The sequence below is a fragment of the Myotis nattereri genome (genome assembly GCF_964212035.1).
Source record: "Myotis nattereri genome assembly, chromosome: 4".
NCBI lineage: Eukaryota > Metazoa > Chordata > Mammalia > Chiroptera > Vespertilionidae > Myotis > Myotis nattereri.
The window spans coordinates 60,489,621-60,503,333 of NC_138079.1; the positions used below are offsets into that span (position 1 = coordinate 60,489,621).

At 38.9% G+C, this 13,713-nt stretch overlaps 1 long non-coding RNA gene across 1 annotated transcript in view; it reads left to right on the forward strand.

Annotated features, from left to right (window-relative positions):
- Positions 1–261: 261 nt before the first annotated feature.
- The window catches only part of LOC308517733, a 39,005-nt gene continuing 25,553 nt past the window's right edge, over positions 262–13,713 (forward strand). The window contains exon 1 of the long non-coding RNA XR_013995874.1: positions 262–381. This is a non-coding gene — a long non-coding RNA (uncharacterized lncRNA). The remainder of the gene's footprint in view (positions 382–13,713) is intronic.

A 13,713-nucleotide genomic window follows, 5' to 3' on the forward strand; every position in this document is an offset into this window, starting at 1 on the left:
AGATTGCCTGTCTAAACCATACACTAGTCAGGGACACTGCATGGTAAAAGCACATGGCATTGTGTTCACAGAATGCAGGTTCCTTGCTTTACACTATCACCCATGAAGTGCAACCACGTACAGCACTTCAAGATCTCCCTGGGGAGAAATGGGTGAAATAGACCTCTGATCTGTTTTTTAAAAAGTTATTAAGAAACTGGGGTTTAAATAAAGAATGCAGTCAACCAATTATCTTCTATTTTCTCAACATGTATCACAAAGCAGTGACGTTTGAATATTAAATGGATCAAGATGTGTCACCTGTGTCTCCTGGCAGTCTGGTCTAAACGTGGTGCAGACATAGGTGAAAGCAGCAATGAGGAGTCATGGAATTCCAGAGAGGTAACATTCAATGTTTTCTTCCCTCTCAAAACACTTCCTGGATGAACACACAGTCGAGAAGGGCCAGCAGCAGTGCAAAGCAACGAGACTGAGCTTTAACTGAATCTAGCAAAGAGGGGCCACCTCTTCTACCTGATGCTTACCAACACCATCTGTGGGATCACCTCTGCCACATTTTCCTCTCCTTTGTTTCCCTTGAACCTTTATTATTCTTTGCAATTATCAAATTACTGGTATTTACAACCCATAACTTAAACATTTTGAATTTATAAGAACTTTAGTTACCCAAAGAATAAAAGCAAATAAAGTGCAGTAATATACAATGGCATGAAATTAACCTATAACCTGTTTGCCCTAAAGGTAATGCTCTAAAATGATGTAAGGTCCTTGAATAACTGCTGATTTGTGAACGGACCCCTATTTTGTGGTGTGTGTGTGTGTGTGTGTGTGTGTGTGTGTGTGTGTGTTTTAATCATATTCTATTTCTATTCTTTTCTACTGTGATATCTACCTTTTCTGATAACTGTAGATTTAAATGCATTTCTTTCAAGGTAACATTTAGTTGAAACATCTGAGGTTTGGTTTGGAGAACTGAACCAATGCCTGGGTGTAATGAGTGGAGAATGGAAGTTGGGTAAAGATACTTAAGAGTTATTGCAGAATTTAGGACTATAATTTACTTAAAAATTTGAAATACCATCTGATACTTCTTGAAAGCACAGCCATTTAGGAAATAAAACATGTTTCTAGGATAGCAAGTCTAGAATAATTACAATAAAAATAAATTCATTTTAAAATTTTTATTTCTGAATAACTCTTAGATTTCCAATTTAAAACTTTTTTAGCTGATTGTTGATTGCTTTTCTTCTTGATTTTTAGAGCTCTCTTGGGTTTTAATGCTGCTTTTTAGAAAAATGGTCTTGATTTTTACTTAGCTGGATATGCATACTCTTCTAACATACTATATTTCACTGATTGTGGAATTATTTATTCGTCTTCTTAAGATGATATAGTTTATAGTGTTAAGCCCCATTTTTCTCTCTAATGAATGCAGCTCTAGAAAACTGTCTGGTTAATATTCTTAAGTAAGGTTAGAGGGAGGAACAAGGAAATAATTGGAAGCAATGTTTCTATTAAAATTAAAATAGACCAACAATGAAATGTAGTTTTGTTTTCATGAAGGTTTAAAGAATGATAGCCTTTATAAGGAATGATAAAATTAAATTTAGAAGCAAGGAATGTAGAGGTCTATAGAGGTAGACATTCTTTCTGTTAAGACTAAAAGTGATAGCTCTATTTAAATCTCTTTTGGCACCAGAAAAATCTTGTGAAATTGAGTTTCATATTCCATCGACATGTCAAGATATCTTATTCACCCGAGAAACAGTTTCACCTAAATATATGACTTGTTCTGCACTGTCACGGGGCCTAATTTAAGCATAGCACTTCTGCTTTCAAGGAGCATCATGCTTGTATCAGCTCCATCAGGGTTACAAGGCAAGTAGAGAATTGAGGCCATCAATTTTAAGACAATAGAGTTGAAAAGCCTAGTTTTTAGAATGTAACTTAAAACATCTTATATGGGCTATATTTATTGGTTTGGTGCCATAGCACCCTGAAATTTATGAAAGGATTATCTTAAGTCTGAATTTATGACTAAACTGGCAAGCTTAACTTGTCATTCATTCACAGAAAGATCTTATATGGGAGTTCAGTATTAGAGAAGACAAGTCATTTAAAAATGCATCTAAAAGTCACTAGTTTTAAACTCTTTCTTTTACATAATATAGGTAAGTACAGTCCTTCTGAGTAGTGATAGAAGAAAATGAATATATTAATACACTTTAAAAAAAATACAGATAACGGGGAAAGCAAACCTCTAATGATAGATAACATTTTGCTTTCCAAACTAAGCAAGTTTCTCATTATTGAAATCTCACATGCAATTAAGAGATCTAATAGGTCCTAAATCACCAATATCAAACCACAATGCTCTCAGAAAGGGTGGGACAAATACACTTTCAGGAAATATTTTAATTAACAAGTGGATTCACTTGGATGACTTTGTCTCTGTCTCAACTATTTAGATGAGAAAATATAGATGATTATCTTTTGACAATTACAGTGGCCAAGGAAATGTTACTGCATTCTTCAATTTATGTTACTGAAGAGTATGCAGAAGGTAATATGAATAATCAGTAAGATGGTATTTAAAGAAAAAACAAAACTGCTAATGGACTTTCTGTGGAAGGAAAAATTATACAGAGTTAATGCCTTTGTAATTGAAATGTAAAGCAATCTATTTTTGTATCAGTAACTCCAATGATTGCCAGGTTGTTCTGTAGGTCTTCCCATCTTAGAGCAGTTTTCTTCTCAGTACTTAATAGCTTGGATGTAGTGGAAAAGAATGTCCATCTTGAGAAAGATGGGAAAAAGAGAAGTTTATATTTATTTTGAAGTGGTAATGCTGATATAAAAGACAAAAACAAAACTATCTTCCTTTAAATATATTAATTTATTTTCTTTATTCAAAAACTATTCATTAAGCATTTATTTTGCCAATCAATGTTCTGAGCTCTGGCAATAAGCATGATTTAAATTTCTTTTCCTGTGAGCAAATGTTACTAATGTAGTTTATCCTCAACTAGATGTATGAGTATTTTTCTATCTCTGCTAAAACTATTGGAGTAAGAAACATGGAAAGGCACTCCAGCTTTTTAATACTTTGGACCATGACTATTATTTAGTGTTTCTGAACCTGCTTGCTTTTACTCTAGGGTTTATTTTCAATACAAAAGGAATACGAACCAACAATGTTGAAACAGAAAAATAAATATACAAATAAACATTCCTTTTTCCTTAAATCTGATGAAGGTCATCCTGGCATTTTTTTGAGACACCACTCATAATTAGTTAGTATAATCCACTCATGTTTTTTAACATGGGGTAATATATTCAGCAGTAGAAAACCTAATAATCTTGTTAGCAATAGTCTCCAAACATCCTTTCAGACTAGCAGTTTGCTTGAGGGGGACAAGGCATAACTAGGACAGTTCTGATAGGGCTGATGCTTTTAAATTCTTTAAATGTTATTGTCATTAACATAAATCGCTTGTCAAAACTAATATTTGTTGCCCTAGCTGGTTTTCTCAGTGGTTAGAGCAACGGCCCATGGACTGAAGGGTCCTGGGTGTGAGTCTAGTCAAAGGCATGAACCTGGGTTGCATGCAGGCTTAATCTCCAGCACCAGTCTGAATGCATGAGGAAGGCAACTAATTGATGTGTCTCTCACATTGATGTTTCTCCATCTGTGTCTCCCCTACTCCCTTCCATAATTCTCCTAAAATATCAATGGAGAAATTATCCTTGGGTGAGGATTAACAACAACAACAAAACAAAAATAAAACAATACTTGTTAGCTACCCATGTACCACAAATAACTGCAACAGACTATTATATTGGAATCTGAAACATGAACTGGAATTAGAAGCACTTCCCATTATCTTGAGGTAAAATCTATGACAAACAAGATGTACTTCCAACTCTATCAAGATGGAATTTTTTGGTTATTTTTCATAGAAAAAAACTAGGAGATTTGGTTTGGTGTTTATACCCATGCTAAAAATAACAATTTTTTAATGAAACTACTTGAATTTGAGTATGAGTTAAATGCTCTGTATATTTCTTCTTCATGCTATATGCCAAAGTGAGAACCTGTTTTTACAACTGCTTTGTTCTGGGACTCAGTTTAATGAAGCAGTTTCCATCTGGAATATTGCCAATCAATGTATTAGAGGACGGAGATATTTCAAACCTATTTCTGGCATTTAAAAAAATCTGTTTGGAACTGTCATACACCAAACCAAGTCTATTGGCCATGACTGACTTCAACAGGATGGGGATACATAACCTTCCCACAGAGAGGAGTACCACAGGAAACGAAAACAGAATATATGATATATAATTTTTACATCTACCTTGGTGGTAAACTGTTGAAAATTAAGTATCAAAATACCATGTGACATTTTATCACCAATTCTTTATCTGACAGTCCTGAGCAAGTATTAGTGGTGAAAAGAAAAGTTTACATTTATTTTAAAGTGATAATGCTGGTATAGAAGACAAAAAAGAAAAGAAAAGAAAGAAAAACTTGATTTTGTGATTAGTGTCCTGTATCATCTTGGCAAATCCACTGAGTACTGCATAATACTGTAGAAATCTTCATAAAGGTGGGAAAAGTATGCTGTATAAATGTGTTGACAGCAGGAAGGTTTGGAAATCTTGTTTTGACATTGAAAAAAACTAAATTATACATCACTGTTTCTTACCTTGAGTGAGGTAAATCACAGGAGCACCGATGTGACAGCTAAACTGGGGACACTGGATGATACTTTCACACTTTTTTCTTTTACTAACTACTCATATACCTATGTGGATCTATCTGAAGTCATTCTGATAGTTGATTATATATTACATGAATATGATTCTTTGAAATATGCATTATACTTGAAAGTCCTAGAATTAAGATATAAAGAAGAAATACGGAATTCTAAATTATTTTCTATAGAAATAACTCATGTAATGGTAATAATCCCTTTCTAGCCTAATGTTTTGCTCCCAGTGAAGAAGAAAAAAAATCACACTCTCTGAGTAAGAATAGTGCTTTGGTAAATGAATAGCTCTTTTGTGCAGCCCTTCGTCCTGGCAGATATAGCCCTGTGCCATGGCTCACAGCTTGGAAAGCAGAGTGTGGACTAGATAGCATTTTCTCTCACTCTCTCAGCTAGACAACTTTGAGCAGCTTAATTTACAAATATTGGAGGCTTGATAATTAAGCAATTACGGCAGTTTAAAGTTAAGTTCATGATGAACTTGGCAACACCAAGTTGCACAAAGATTTTGCTCTAGAAGCAAGTTTGGGGTAGAAGCCTTGCTCACATGCTCATTTCACATTGTATTTCCACCTTGTGGGATGATCCAGCCTCTTGCTGAGCCTCTGGCTTATTCATCTCCACTCTTAACCTCCATCAAAAGTTACATTTCAATAACACTTGCTGTACTTGTACTTTCTAAGTCATAATTTTGCTTCATATATGCATTGCATTGCAAGTATTTGGTACTTCCCTTTGACAGTTTTCCATCCCACATTCTACATGGGATAGCTTTTGAAAACACAGCACTCACTCATGTTTTCTGTGGCAACCATGATAGTGCACCAGAGAGATCTGCCATAAGGAGTGCTGATGGGTGGCCCTGCTGCTTCTACCATAGCATTTATTATAAGGTCATGCTTCTTATGGGCAGCTCCTGGCATGGATCCTTTTTAAATGCTGCCCATGGCGGGTCCATTTCTGAAAAATATAGGACCTCTGGCGGATGACTTTGGTTTATGAACTCTCTCTCCATTGGAGAGGTGTGCTGTAGTCAGAGACTATTTCTACCCAATGTTACTTCCTTCCTGCTCTCCTTCCCAGGAGTCGGACTTCAATCGTGCCTCCCCTAACTTCCTACCCATCTCTCCCATACATTCATTTCTCCAATAAATGCTTTGTACAAATAAGCCCATTAGCATCTTTTCTCTGAAAAAATTACACAAATTTTACTGAGATTGGTACAAAAAAAGTAGCTGGTGAGATTGGGATTGTAGACAGGATCAATCACTACCCCACAGGTGAAAAAGATGTTCTAAGTGGTAGGCAAGGCATAGAGTCTGTGGCACAAGACAGTACACTAATTGCTAATGGTTTCACTACCATGATCTGGAAATAGGGTTCAGTAGAAATAAATGCCTTTTTAAGGGCAATGATTCAGGCATTTGAAAAATATGAGGGCAGGGGGCAGCATTTAAAAAGGACATTGTATTGGTGCCCTGCAGAGGAATAATGAGAAACTGAGGAGTGTAAACAAGCCATTAGCAACTAAATGTGAGCTCCAGAGAATCTCTTTGGTAGCTTAAATGCAGATCTTTACTTCCTGGAGGGGAAAAGCAGACACTGCAGCAAATTGAAAATTTGATCATTATTGTTGCAAAATTTCAGAGACATCAGAAACCTCCTCCAGGACAATTCCTTTTGCTAAGATCAAACCTTTTCTCTGAGGCCTAAAACATGAGGACATCTGGAAGGATGTCCATGTAGATGATGACTCTATAGATGTCCCTGTATTGGCAGAGCTCAGAAAGGTGTCCCATTCCTGCCCAGTAAGATCTAGTTATTTCCTTCTGCTCTAAGACACTGCACAGTTCTCCCTGCCATGAGGCAACAGTGCCCCCACTTTTTCTCCTGGCTACGAGGCTGGTAACTAGTATTAAATCCTATCATAACATAGGTAAGAATCTGCTGGGCCTAATACAGAGAAGTACAATATATTATGGAACTGCAAAAAAATTAGATGCATGTGCAGGCTAGGACGTGCCACTGTGCTGGATTTTGAGAGTACTTGATCAGAAGGATGGCATACGAGACCAGAAAAGCAAGCATTCATTTATGTGGGGAACCCTAACAAAAGCTTGGGTTTAAAATTGGCAAGGACTCCAGGCAATAAAAATATTCTCCCCCAGGGTTGCTCTTAGAAACGCAGAGAAAGTGATGGCTAATATTAAGTAAAATAGAAATGCCTTAGCTTCCTTGGAAGAAAACAGAGGAAGAAATAAGGAGGCTAAAACAAATGGGCATGCTGGAATGAATATATTAGATGAGATAAGAAGATAAAAGCCATACGATTATGTTTCAGAGGAGGGCCCAGACATCATACTATTCATCAAGGCCATTAGCATGTGCTGATGACAAGGGCACAGGATCATTGAGAATTTGGGTAGTGGTTCTCCTCTGAAGGCATGGGCTGACAGTACAAAAAGTTGTCTCAGTGCTGGATTTTATAACACCCGGGGGTTCTAGTGCCCCAATACGACAGGCTAGGATTCAGTGCTTGAACCAGAAGCCAGGAGGGTGGGAGTTACTGTCATGACAGGCAAGGTCAAATAGGCAGCCAAGGAGCTTGACCTATAGGGAATTTTGAAGATGATTAAAAGAGCAGTGAGTTCCTAGGATAAAATTGATGGGTAGACACCAAGGGTGTTGGGCGACATCTACAACTCCTCCCCCCCCCCCCCCAAAAAAAAAAAAGCAGGAATGGAGACACAGAAGTTTGGCGAGATCACTTCAATAAAAAGCTCTGTTTCCAGACCTATGCCATTTTGGGGTTTGGGAGACATTGATTGAAGAGGTGGTCACTTCCCTGGGAGGAAGAACTCTGCAACACGACAGAGCATTATAAGCTGTGTTGATTTCCCAAGTCATACCACTGAACGCTAATGAAAGTGGAATACCCACACATTTGAAGATAATTGGACACAGAGTCTGACTGTGAGTTGACATGGATACTGAATACCCAGAACATCATCATTGCCCCTGTGTGAGAATAGATGCTTAGGCATGGCAGGAAATAAATGGAGACTGAATAAAATCTAATCCACAATGGACTCACTCTGTCCACAGATCTACCCAATGGCTGTTTCCTCAATCCCCAAATGTAGAATTAGACTTCACTTAACAGTTAGAGTAATACCCACATTGGGTTCTTGGTTTGTGGGGTAAGAGCTATGACAGTGGGGAAGGACAAATTGCAGCTTCTTAAAATGTCATCCTCTCCAGGCAAGATAATAAATTAAAAACAATATCACTTTCCCAGAGGGATGTTGGAGATTATTACCACCACTAAAGATCTAAAGGTTGCAGAGGTAGTGCTATCATATCATATCTCCACTAGGTTCACTAAGTATGCCCCTCAGAAACCCAAATAGATATTGAGAATGACGTATACTACTATAGATTTAACCAAGTAGCAGCCCTAGTTACTTGCCTTCCTGCATGAAGCATCATTGCAAAAACAGATTAATAAGGTCTCAGGTATTTGATACACAGTTATTGACTTGTAGAATGGTTACCCTTCCATTATGATAATAAAAGAAGAAACAGTTCACATTCATATGTAAAAGTAAAGACTATTCATTTAGTTTTGTTTCAGGAATACTTTACTGCGTTCTCCCCTCTGTCCAAACCTCTGTTGTAATATAGTCTGCATTGAATTGCGTGGGCATCCCAGGGCATGTCACTCTGATTCATCACATCAATGACATTATGCTGTTTGTACATCATGAGCAAGGGAGGATGTTTGATTGGCAGCCTTGATAACGTATATGTGATACATATGATTGGAAATAAACTCTGCAAAGATTCAGGAACAAACCACTTAGTGCAGTTTTCGGGGTCCAATGTTCAAGAGTATGTCAGAACTTCCCCAAAGTAAAGGGAAAATTGATACAGCTTACATTCTTTACTACAAAGAAGGAAGCCCAGCATCCAGTAGGCCTCTTGGGGATCAGGGGCAACATATTCCATATCTTGTATGGCGCTGATATATCAGATGACCGGGCAGCTGCCAGCTTTTAGAAAAGCCCAATGGAGGAAAGGGTTCCTCTGGCTGCAGCTGATCCCAAGGCCACAATTCTCCCCACTAACTGTCACTTTGGCTGGGGGCTACAGTTCACTAACCTTCCGTACATTCCCTTCAGCAAGCGAGGCCCAAGGGAAACAAGCAGCACGTAGTCCCTCTAAAGCTGAATTCAGAAGTAGATTATCTGTGGCACAAGTGGTGAATTGTGGCAGACACAAAAATATTCCATTAAGATCTCCTATTTTGTAGAATGTGCTCTGAATTTATCGCTACATTGATGCCAAAACCATGTTTTTTCACTATTTACCCCCAGCCAAGGACTGAACACAGGGAGGTACTAAGAAGACCAATTGCTGCAAAATGCTGGACTCCTCTGACAGAGGATGTTGGCTCAAGGACTCCTTATCAAACTGGCCAAATGCTCTGCAAGCTGTGCTGCAACGAGTCTCTTCCCGCCTCTTTCTCTATTCCCTTTCTCTATCACAGGGTTCACCTTTCCTCATGCTATCTCAGGTCTCCCTGCTTTCTCCAGCTCCTCCTTCTCCCCATCAGAAGCATTTCCTTTCATAAATCTCTTGCACTTCTATATCTGTTTGGCATCTGCTTCTTTGAGGACCTGAACTAATGTTTCTTCCATAGGCATGAGGCTGAGATGTTATTCCCCAGATCCACTCTTTAAGTAGTCATAGTCTTCCTGGGCTAGGGATTTAAAAAATACACTTTAAAATTACATCTAGTAAACTTTTTTCTTTAGGCATCCACCTAGCAAAAATCAATGGACACCGTCCATTTCCCGAGAAGCCAATTTCCAAGTTCCTCTCTGATGACAAGCCAATCTTTTCAGTACCTAATGCCCATAATCATGGCTGTGATTTTCTAAGGTTTCATCCCACTGTACATATACACATGTATAATCTATACTTTTTCATAAGCTTAAATATACCTTAATATCCCCAGGTGGAGAGGAGGAAATAAGTTGAGGACAGAAATAAGAGCTTGCATGTGTAATTCAAAGCTCTCTAGGATCCACCAGCTTCTATGAATAATGCCACTTTAACAGTAGTAATGTCAAAACTCATTAAGTTACTGACTTCAAAGTCCTTCCTCCCAGGAGTTCTTCCAGCATTGCAAATGTGTGCTACATTCTGCATGGTGCAAATACTGGGCAGTAATTGGAGGAGTAGGGAGAATCTTTTTGTTGAAGTTGTTTAACTTTTTTATTGCTTGTTTCTCTTCATGAGAAGGCTATGAAAGGAATTTATGTATGAGGCCACGCCACCAGGCTGAAGCTGAGTTAGGCTCACACTAACATGATCTTTGTGTATTAACGCTACTGTTATGTCTGTTCACGTAGTAAAGTGTGTAACATTTCTCCACCTTCCTGAACACAGTTCTTTTCTAGATTATTTTTTGATATTATCATAGGTTTTCTTAGGTCTTTATATGAACTTATGTAGTTCATTCCTAAAGTAGATATATTCATTTTCTGTTTCTAGATCTAACTTGATATTTCAGTCTCAAAAAAAAAAAATAAGTTGTTTATGCTAGCCAGAATGGTCTCTTAAACACATCCATACTTTAATCCCTGAATCTCGTGACTATGTTCTGTTACATGGCAAAGGAATTTACAGATATAATTAAGGTTATGAACTTTAAAATAGAGAGATTAGGCAGGATTATCTGGATGGGCCAAATCTAATCACATGAACCTTTGAAAGCTAAATATATTCTGTTCAAGGAGCAGAGAGTGGCTTCTAAGAGAAACCAGGACCTAAGTTTTACAACTTCAAAGAACTGGATTTTGCCAACAATCTGAACATGAAGGTGAATTCTTCCGGGAGGCTCTTGATGAGAGCTCAGCCAGCTGTCATATTGATTTAGGCCTCATTAAACCAGAAGCAGAGAAACCAGCCAAGCCAACCAGACTTTTAACCTATAATTTTGTATTCTTTTAAAGCACTAAATTGGTAATAATTTGTTGCAGCAGCAATAGAACTAAGTAGACTATCCATAATCACTATTATTTGCCACCCCAGGCAAATTTAATCACCTGCTCCTCCATGCAACCTGTGTATTGTCTTCCTGCACTTATTATTTTATTAGACTTTATAACTTTTTAAAAATGCCCATCTTTCTTCCTAACTCTGAGTCTATAAAGTCCTCAAGGGTCTCATTTATCATAGAATTTCTGGTCCTGGTATGGTAGTTGAACTGCTGAAATAAAGAAAGAGCACAATATTTAGTACTGGCACAGGTGGTATAATATTTCAACCATGAATGAGTGATTTCAGTACAACATAAGTGATCAAAGCTTAAGTAATTTTCTTTATTTATATATTGCAAAATATTCTGCTTTTGCTTTGAGTTAGTGAAATATTTGTGGGATCAATCATGGGATTAAATATTTTTAATCCAAATATATTAGTTTTCCCATATCAACTCCAAGTGCACAGGAAGCTGTGGAAATCTATTTACATATTTCTTAGAAGGACGCCTTAGATAGAGGTTCCTAAAAGGTTCTTATGCCTCTATATTTCTTCTTATAATGGTGAAAAAATGTTTTTCTACAGAGTAATCATATTTTATACTCAAACATCTTTCAACATAGTTGTGTGGTTATTTAATCTTAAAAAAAACACACAACTTTTCACTATGCCCTTCATAGTTGATAACAAGTTGACATTGCCATTAAACATTGCTGAAATCCCAAAACAAATTAGGACTTCTATCTTACATCTTTGGGTACTCTTGAAAATATATTTTCCATCAGCTTGCACTCAACTTTTTGCACTTGATGTTGTCAATGGAGGGGAGAGGGCCTCTTCTCCCCTGGTTGCTCATGGAAGTGGGGTTCTTGGGATACTGCTGGAATAAGCATTTCCGAAGGCCCCCATGGAGGATGAGGTATGATAGAAAGCTTTATTTCTGTGGAATTACACCCCTGGGTTTCTAAAGTCCCATCCCCAAGTCCAGTCATAGAAGAAGTGTAGCTGGGGCTTTAGCAGAGCCCACATCAGAGCCAGTGTCCAGAGTTTCCTTTCCATATTGGACCATCAGTCGATTGCCTGTGGGGGTCCACCTGGCCATGGGCCATATGGGCTGATGCAAGAGAGCCAAGAGTCACATGCTAAGCACATCAAGAGCAACAAGAGAAAGAATTCCTTTGTTTAAGGCAGTGGTTCTCAACCTGTGGGTCGCAACCCCTTTGGGGGGGTCGAACGACCCTTTCACAGGGGTCACCTAAGACCATCCTGCATATCAGATATTTACATTATGATTCATAACAGTAGCAAAATTACAGTTATGAAGTAGCAACAAAAATAATTTTATGGTTGGGGGTTACCACAACATGAGGAACTGTATTAAAGGGTTGGGGCATTAGGAAGGTTGAGAACCACTGGTTTGAGGGATTATATATTGCCAAATTTTCATGCATTTGCAGTGGCCATACCCATTCTGGGCAACAACCATCTCTGTTGGGAAGTATAAAGTTGCGGCTTCCTGGTAAAGCTGCCCAAATGACTTGCCTATAATCTCTGGCCTTCCCTTTTGCTCCTTTCCTATCCTATATAATAAAAGCCTAATATGCCAAGTGTCCAGCTGCTGGTCGGCCGTTCAACCAATCAAAGTGTAATAAGCTAATGATATGCTAAGGCCGCTCAACCGCTCTCTATGATGTGCACTGACCACCAGGGGCCAGACGCTCTGACTGGTAGGTTAGCTTACTGCTGGGGTCCAGCCGATCAGGGCTGAGTGAGACAGGCCGGACATGTCTTGGAGCCCTCCTGCAGCCCCTCCCTGGCTAGCCAACCTCCTGTGTCCCTCCCTGACCCCGATCGTGCACCACTGGGGTCCCTCAGCCTGGCCTGCACCCTCTTGCAATCTGGGACCCCTCAGAGGATGTCAAAGAACCAGTTTCGGCCTGATCCCATAGGCCAAGCCGAGGGACAAATTCGTGCACAGGGCCTCTAGCCCATATAATAAAAGCCTAAGCAATCATTATGGTGGAACCACTAGAATGACCAGTGCCTGTGATGCATACTGACCACCAGGGGACAAACACTTCATGCAAGAGCTGCCCCCTGGTGGTCAATGTGCTCCCACAGGGGGAGTGCCACTTAGCCAGAAGGTGGCTCATGACTGGAGAGCACAGCTGCTATGGCAGGAGCCTCTCCTGACTCCACAGGAGCAGGCGCAGTGGGACAGGGTGAGCATGAGTGGTGACCAGCCCTGATTCAAGCTCCTCCTCGGCCACCTGCCACTTGGCACACTGCTACATCCCCTGATGGGTCCCAGACTAAGAGGGAGCACAGGCCAAGCTGAAGAACGCTTTCCCCCCCCAGTGCACAAATTTCATGCACCAGGCCTCTAGTTATTAATAACTAGCTAAATACAATGGTATCTTTATAAATAATATTTTTTATCTCCACTGACTTAAGAGTCGATTTTATATTATGTGAACCAATAACAAATATTACAGGTGAAAATAAATTTTATGTAATACCATAAATTTACTTAAACTTCATCTTAGAGGGATACTAAAAATTACAAGGCACATGATTGAATCACACAAAAATAAGGCTCTCTACTTTTTTGAAGAGTAAGATTGAAATCTTAGCCATTTTATGTATAGTATATGCAGGAATTTTTTTTTTAAAGATTTTTAATTGATGTTTAGAGAGAAAAGAAGGGAGAGGGAGAGAGAAAGAAACACCAGTGAGAGCATAGCATTAGTTGGCTGTCTCCTGCATGCCCCGCACTGGGGATCTAGCCCACAACCTGGGCATGTGCCCTGGCCAGGAATCAAACCAACAGTCTTTCAGTGCTCAAGACAATGCCCAACCAATAAAACCAACAAGAACAAAACATTTTTGGTAG